The 7,356-nt window shown below is 35.5% G+C and overlaps 1 pseudogene; it reads right to left on the minus strand.

Moving 5' to 3' along the window:
• Positions 1–4,271: 4,271 nt before the first annotated feature.
• LOC21397404 overlaps positions 4,272–7,356 on the minus strand; it is an 11,483-nt pseudogene continuing 8,398 nt past the window's right edge.

Below are 7,356 nucleotides of genomic sequence, written 5' to 3' on the forward strand. Positions count from 1 at the left end.
CCCTTAAAGAAAAAGATAAAACATTCACTTTTATTTTTATATATATATATATATATATATATATATATAATTAAAATGAGTAAAAATTAAATCACAATCCGACTGGGAGAAGTTAGCACCAATTTTAGAAGCCATCATAAGCCTGCCCGATTACCTTTCTTAATTGTTAGACCGTGTTAACAAACTCGATGTGTTTGGCTAATCAAACGTGAATAAATATTAGTACTTAGTATATCCGTTTACTAAGAAAAAAAAAAGAAAAAGAAAAAGAAAACAAGGAGATTTTTACAATGATTTACCAAATCTTTTTAGATTCATTTTTTTTAGTGAAATAAACATTACTGATCGTAAATATATCAAACGATCACATAATAAAACTAAATATTTTTGTCTGACGCAAGCATCCAATATGGGAAAACTTATGCCGAACACACCCGATTTGCACCCACAGACGTGCTCTAGGCAATCAAACCAGAAACACGTACAGATATGGTCACAAATAAAATAATCACAAGTCCTCTCTTTTACTTTCACCTCACTCAAATATATGCCCCGTTTGCTGCGCAGAATAGGACAAACACAACATTAAAATTCAATCATATTCATTTCTTTTTAATTATGCACACCAAACAGACCCTCAGATGACTCTCAATCATTAAAGACTTCTAAAGTAATCAATAATTAAATAATCACATAATTTTTAATAATATTCATAAAGTAATTAATAATACATACATATAAATAATGAATAAACTATTTTAATAATTAAATAATAAGTGTCTTTATTACATCTCATACTTCAAAGACACTATTCTTAACACATTTGTCATTACTTGGATGTCATGCACATTAAGAAGACTGTTTGTGAGTCGATAGTTGACACGCTACTTGACATCCCCGATAAAACGAAAGACAGCCTCAATGCATGGTTGGATCTCATGGAATTGAACATTAGAGGTGACTTTGCTCCTAAGAAAAGAAGCTCCCGCACTTACTTACCTCCGGCTAAGTACACATTATTGAGACAAGAGAAGAAAGATTTCTGTGAATGGCTTGCTTCTATCAAAATCTCATAAGGATATTCATCTAACTTCAAGAACTTGGTGTCAGTGAAAGAGTTGCAGCTTACTGGCATGAAGACCCATGATTGTCATACTTTGATGCAACAACTTTTGCCACTTGCTTTAGATGGGATTCTAACAAAGGAGGTCAGATTTACATTTATTAAGTTTTGCTACTTCTTCAACTCCATATGTGCCAAGGTAGTTAATTTAAGGACGATGGATACACTACAATTAGAGTTGGTGATGCCCTTCACCATCATTCTTTGACATCATGATTCACTTAACGGTACACTTAGTCCACGAAGTTAGGCTTTACGGGCAAGTGTACTTGAGGTGGATGTACCATTTCGAAAGGTACATGAAGATTCTCAAAGGTTATGTTAAGAATCAAAATAGGCTAGAGGGTTGCATCGTCGAAAGTTATATAGCCGAAGAAGCCATCGAATTTTGCTCGGAGTACTTGTCTAATGTGAAATAGGTTTACCAAAGAAGGTAAGCATGGAGCCAAAAGTTAAATCTGCTAATATTCCTTCCTTAGTTCCTCACGAAGCATGGGAACAAGCTTGTCTCTACGTTCTGCATAGTGCTCATGAGATGAAACGATAAATAGAGGTCCACAAAAAACAAATAAAGGCAGAAAACCCAAAAAGAGGGATAAATGGGAAGTGGTTGCAAGATGAACATAACCAGACATTTAGAGAGTGGATACGGACACACATTTACTCTAAGGTTCGCGAGTCAAGAAATGAAGGTGTGTTAAAAAACTTATTTAAGCTAGCCAGAAGACCATCATTGACGGTAATGAAAAACACATCGTACTTAATAAATGGATATACCTTCTACACTCGGGAAAGAAATGAGAAGCACCCAGTCCAAAATAGTGGTGTTAGTCTTCGTACTGATGCTATGCATATTTTGTCCGCAAAAGACAAGAATCTCATATATAGAACAATGACTTACTATGGTTTTGTAAAGGACATATGGGAACTTGACTTTTGCAGATTGGGAGTGGCACTTTTTATGTGTAAGTGGGCTGACAATAATTATGTGAAGGTTGATAGTGACGGAGCTACGGTGATTGACTTTCGAAGATTGAGCTACAAGAATGGTCCTTTCATTTTAGAAACGCAAGCAAAATAAGTTTTCTATACAACTAATCCCAAAGATATAGAGTTGTCCTTAGTTGTTCCCATGAAGCCAAGAGCTATTCGTTATGAAGAAGGGGATGATGATGATTGCAACGACATTCCATCGGTGAGTAGAGGCTTAGCACCTGTTAACAAGATTGATGTTTTTGATGATGATGATTCAAACCTAGTCCGTATAGATGTTAAATGGGCATGTGTTGAAAATAATAAAAAGAGAAAAAAAAATGATAAACTATATGTTGTTGTAATTTATATGAGCATTTAGTTACTATGTTGTTGTAATATGAATCATAAACTACATTTATTGACGTATTATTTAATATTTATAATTCATTTTTATTTAGAAATTTAATATTTTGTTTTGCGGTTATATTGGTTTTGTGAATTGTGGTAAAAAAGTTGATAACTCACGGGATTAACAGGCCAACACATGGGACAACAAAAAAACAACACGAATTTTTTTATTTGGGAAGAAAATATAACAATGGTTTTTTCATAAAACCGTCGTTAAATCTCAACATTAGACGACAGTTTTATAAAAAAATTTTCGTCTAAAATACGAGCTAACTATATATTTGATGATATTAGATGACGGTTTGCTAACAAAAACCGTCGTACGGTTTCTCTTAACCATAATCCTTTAATGACGGTTAGTAACGGTCGTTAAATACCAAATTTCTACTAATAAAAGGACCATGATGACAGTTAACTATTTAGAATGGTATAAAAATAAGATAAAATTATTAAACTTAACTTTAGAGTGCATGAGTATGAATTTTTACGCTTTACTCTTAATCGATACTCTTTTGACTACTATAATTAATTGACTAAAAAAATATTAATTAAGAGTAAAAAATAAAATTCTAAACTCATACACTTAAAAGAGTATTTATCTATTTTTCCTTATAAATAATAAACCTACACAAAATCATCCAACCCACTTTTCTCATTTGGGTAACCCCATTGAAGCAGCCCAAGTCCAACCATCACATTGCTAAACACTGAAAGACCAGGCACCAGATGTCTTTCAAATGGGGGTGAAGTGATTTTCATATGAAAAAACTTGACAAATGTCACAAGAAGCATTCAACTCACAATTTTTACTACTCCTATTTGAGTTTCAAATTTAAAGTTCACATTTTGTTGAAACCCTACAGGTCAACGGTAATCTACTAGATTACTACTGGTAATCTACTAAATGTCATGGGAATCAATAGTGGCCACCGACTGAAACAAAAAGAAAACAGCTCTCAGCGCTGATCGCGGGAGAGTAATAGACTAGATTATGAAGGGTTTCTGTTGGATTATTTTTTTAATACATATTCACTGGTTGTCTCTAACAATGGTCACAAGAGTGAACAGTAATCTACCAAATTATGTTGCATTAGCCAAAGTATTATTTCCATATAAGAAACGTGCACAGAATATCTTTATTATACTACTGAACACGGTAGTGAAAAAATATAAATAAGACTCATAAGATGACGTTTAGGAAGCGCAGTTAAAAGATTGTACTACACTTAAAAAAAGCATCATAAAATTAAGAATACCAAAAACTCAAATCTCAATTCACAACGAACAAATTCACTCAAATCTCCAAATCAACCCCCGAATCTGACCTAAAAAAACATAAAAATAGGATACATAGAAATAAGTTAGCAAATTGAGTGGTAAAATGCTAAATAAAAATTAAAGAAACAAGTAGTCAAAACTGAAAGGTTGAAGCGCCCAAAAAGAATTAAAACCTTAATTTAATTGTTGTTAAAAAAAATAAAGGCGCATGTCATGTATCATAGGTATGTACATAGGTAGACTATGTTCATGATACTGCAATATGGACAGCGCGGGACTATTATTTTATTTTTGATATTTTTTTTTAGCAAAAACCTAAAGACGAATATCATAGGTTTATCATATAACGTCATAAGTTCTTACTATAGGATTCAGTTTTCAGAACAAGAAATAGGAATACACAATTATAAGGAATTATACGTAGAGTACACAAGACAAATATTAAACACAAATCATGCATGCAATTACCAAAGGTGTATCTAATTTCTCAAGCTAGATTGCGCACCACATCGCTCACAAAACACTTCAGAGAATCACGTGAAGATCCACCTTCCATCAAAGTCTTGATTCTCTTCTCGCTCATCTCTCTCACCTTTTTCCTTACTTCCCCATCAACCTCCACCATTCTCCTCATCCCTCTCTCTATCTCTTCCTCACTCACAATCACCACTTCATCACTAATTTTGCTACGCGATAATAAATCTTGATCTCTACCGCCAATCCCAGCTCCCTCACCAGCTCAAACGCATTGAACTGCTGCTCGGCGTACATCGGCCACTCCGCCGCCGGCACGCCGAACCGCAGGCTCTCAAGCGATGAATTCCACCCGCAGTGCGACACAAACCCCCCGACCGCCCGGTGGGACAAGACGGCCACCTGTGGGGCCCAACCGATGACCTTCCTGTTAGAGAGATTGTAATATATCTCTCAATTTTGATATCAAAAAATCGGCCTAAAACAGATTCGTGAAGAATGGGCGGGCACAAGCGCGCACTGCAGCACGCAGGAGCGCACGCTGCAGTGCACCGACGTGCTACAGCGCGCGTCTTGGGCGCTGCAGCCTACACAAAACAGACCTCTCGGGTCTATTTTGCAAAGCCCGCGCGCTGCAGCGCGCACAAAACAGACCTCTCAGGTCTGTTTTGCGTAGCCCGAGCGCTGCAGCGTGAATGTCATCCGCTGCAGCGCAAATTACTAACAGAAAATGTATTTTCGTGTGTTTTAGTGATCTGAAATGGTCTTGAACCATTGCATCTATTTGTGATATGTTTTCTCACATATCTGAGCACTTATTAACAATAGAAATAACTATTGATATAAGTGCATCAGCATATAAAAGATAGTCTTTAAAATTGAAAAAGTATCTTTATGTGAAAGGTTGTAACACTTAAAGAGGATGGATGCATCCCTGTCTTTAATTAATGGACTTCAGAAAATACATATTGATTATTATTCTAGAACTCAATATTTTTTGCTGAATATTGTGTTCAAGGGTTTGTTGTATCTTGGAGGTAATTTGCCATTAAAAACTCATTAGCAAACTTTGAGAAGTGAGGGCAAATAAAACCTTAAAGGAAAGTATTCCTATACGCCTCAAACCCTCTTTCTGCATTCTTTATTCTTTTCATCCTCCCAAATCCGATTTTTTCCAACAATCTTTAAGGTTTTAAACTTGCTGCAATGGAGGTTGAAAAGAACATGACGTCTTTCCTCAATCCTAATGTTCAACTTGATCATTTTGATGGTACCAACTTCACCCGCTGGAAGGGAAAGTTGTTCTTCCTTCTCACCGTGCTTAAGATCGCCTACATGCTTGATCTGAAATTGGAGCCACTTTCTGAACCAAAGGAGGATGATTCCGAATAATTGAAGACCGCAAGGGAGAAGCGTGGAGAGGATGAAATCATGTGCCGGGGTCATATTCTCAACACTCTCTCCGATAGGCTCTACGATCTTTACAACTCGATGGAGTCTCTGGTGAAGATTTGGCACGCTCTCGAATACAAATACAAAACTGAGAAGGAAGGTACGGACAAATTTCTCATTTTGAAATTTTTAGAATTTGTCATGGTTGATACCAAGTCCGTTCTAGATCAAATACATGAATTGCAAGTCATTGTTACTAAGCTTCGTGAATTGAAAGTTGAGATTTCTGAATCATTCCAAGTGGGGGCAATTATTGCTAAATGGCCTCAAAGTTGGAATGGTTATAGAAAGAAACTCCTTCATAGGAGAGATGACATAACTTTGGAGGAATTACAAAAACACTTCAGAATCAAAGAAGAGACTAAGTCTCGTGATTCCAAGAATAAAAATGTAGATTCCTCTAAAGTTAATGTTGCCGAAGCTAGTAAGTTTTCAAAGAATTTCAAAGTCAATAATGACAAGAAGTTCAAAAAGTCCGGTACTGGCCAAAAGAAATTTTTTGAAAATTGTTTCTTTTGTGGAAAGAAAGGCCATCGCCAAAATGACTGCAGATACAAGAAGAAAAAGGAAGAAGTTAACACCAACAATGGCAATGCCGTTAAAGAGAAATCCGAAGACATATGTGCTATGGTCTCTGCTATGGTCTCAGAATTGCAAATTGGCATGATTACCGAAACTAACATGGCGGCATCTAAATCCTCCGATTGGTGGCTTAATTTCGGTGCCACAATCCACGTTTGTAATGACAAGACTATGTTCTTATCTTACAAAGTGGAAAAGGAAGGACAAACTGTTCTCATGGGGAATAATGATGCAGCGATGGTTGCCGGGAGAGGAGTGGTGGAGATTAACTTTACTTCCGGAAAGACGCTTACTTTGAACAATGTTCTTCATGTTCTTGATATTAGGAAAAATCTTGTATCCGCTAGTCTTATGTGTAAGAATGGGCTTAAGATTGTACTTGAGGGCAATAATTGTATTGTATCTAAGAATGAGATCTTTGTGGGAAAGGGATATTCTTGTGATGGCATGTACAAACTAAGTATTAATAATAAAGATGATGTGAATTCTCTTTATATTGTTGATTCTTTTGATGTTTGGCATGCACGTATAGCACACTTAAATTTTAGATCTTTAAAATATATGTCTAAACATGGTTTGATTAACTGCAAAGATATTAAAATTGATAAGTGTGAAATTTGTATACAAGCAAAGATGACTAAGAAACCTTTTCCTAGAGCCGAACGTAATACTCAAATATTAGATATGATTCATACCGATATTTGTGAGTATAATGGAATTTTGACTAGAGGAGGAAAGAGATACTTTATCACTTTCATTGATGATTGTTCTAGATACACTTATGTATATTTACTTAGAACAAAAGATGAAGCCTTTGATAAATTTAAAAATTTATAAGGCTGAAATTGAGAACCAAAAAGATCAAAATGGTTCGAAGTGATAGAGGTGGTGAATATTTCTCAAACGAATTTGATGCTTTCTGTGAAGAGCATGGTATTATTCACCAAAAGTCAGCCCCTTGTACTCCTCAACAAAATGGATTGGCTGAAAGAAAGAATAGAATCTTTACCGATATGATTAACTCTATGTTTCTTAATGCTAAATTGCCTAATAATTTATGGGGG

Source organism: Morus notabilis, unplaced genomic scaffold (genome assembly GCF_000414095.1).
Source record: "Morus notabilis unplaced genomic scaffold, ASM41409v2 Scaffold1206, whole genome shotgun sequence".
NCBI classification, from domain to species: Eukaryota; Viridiplantae; Streptophyta; class Magnoliopsida; order Rosales; family Moraceae; genus Morus; species Morus notabilis.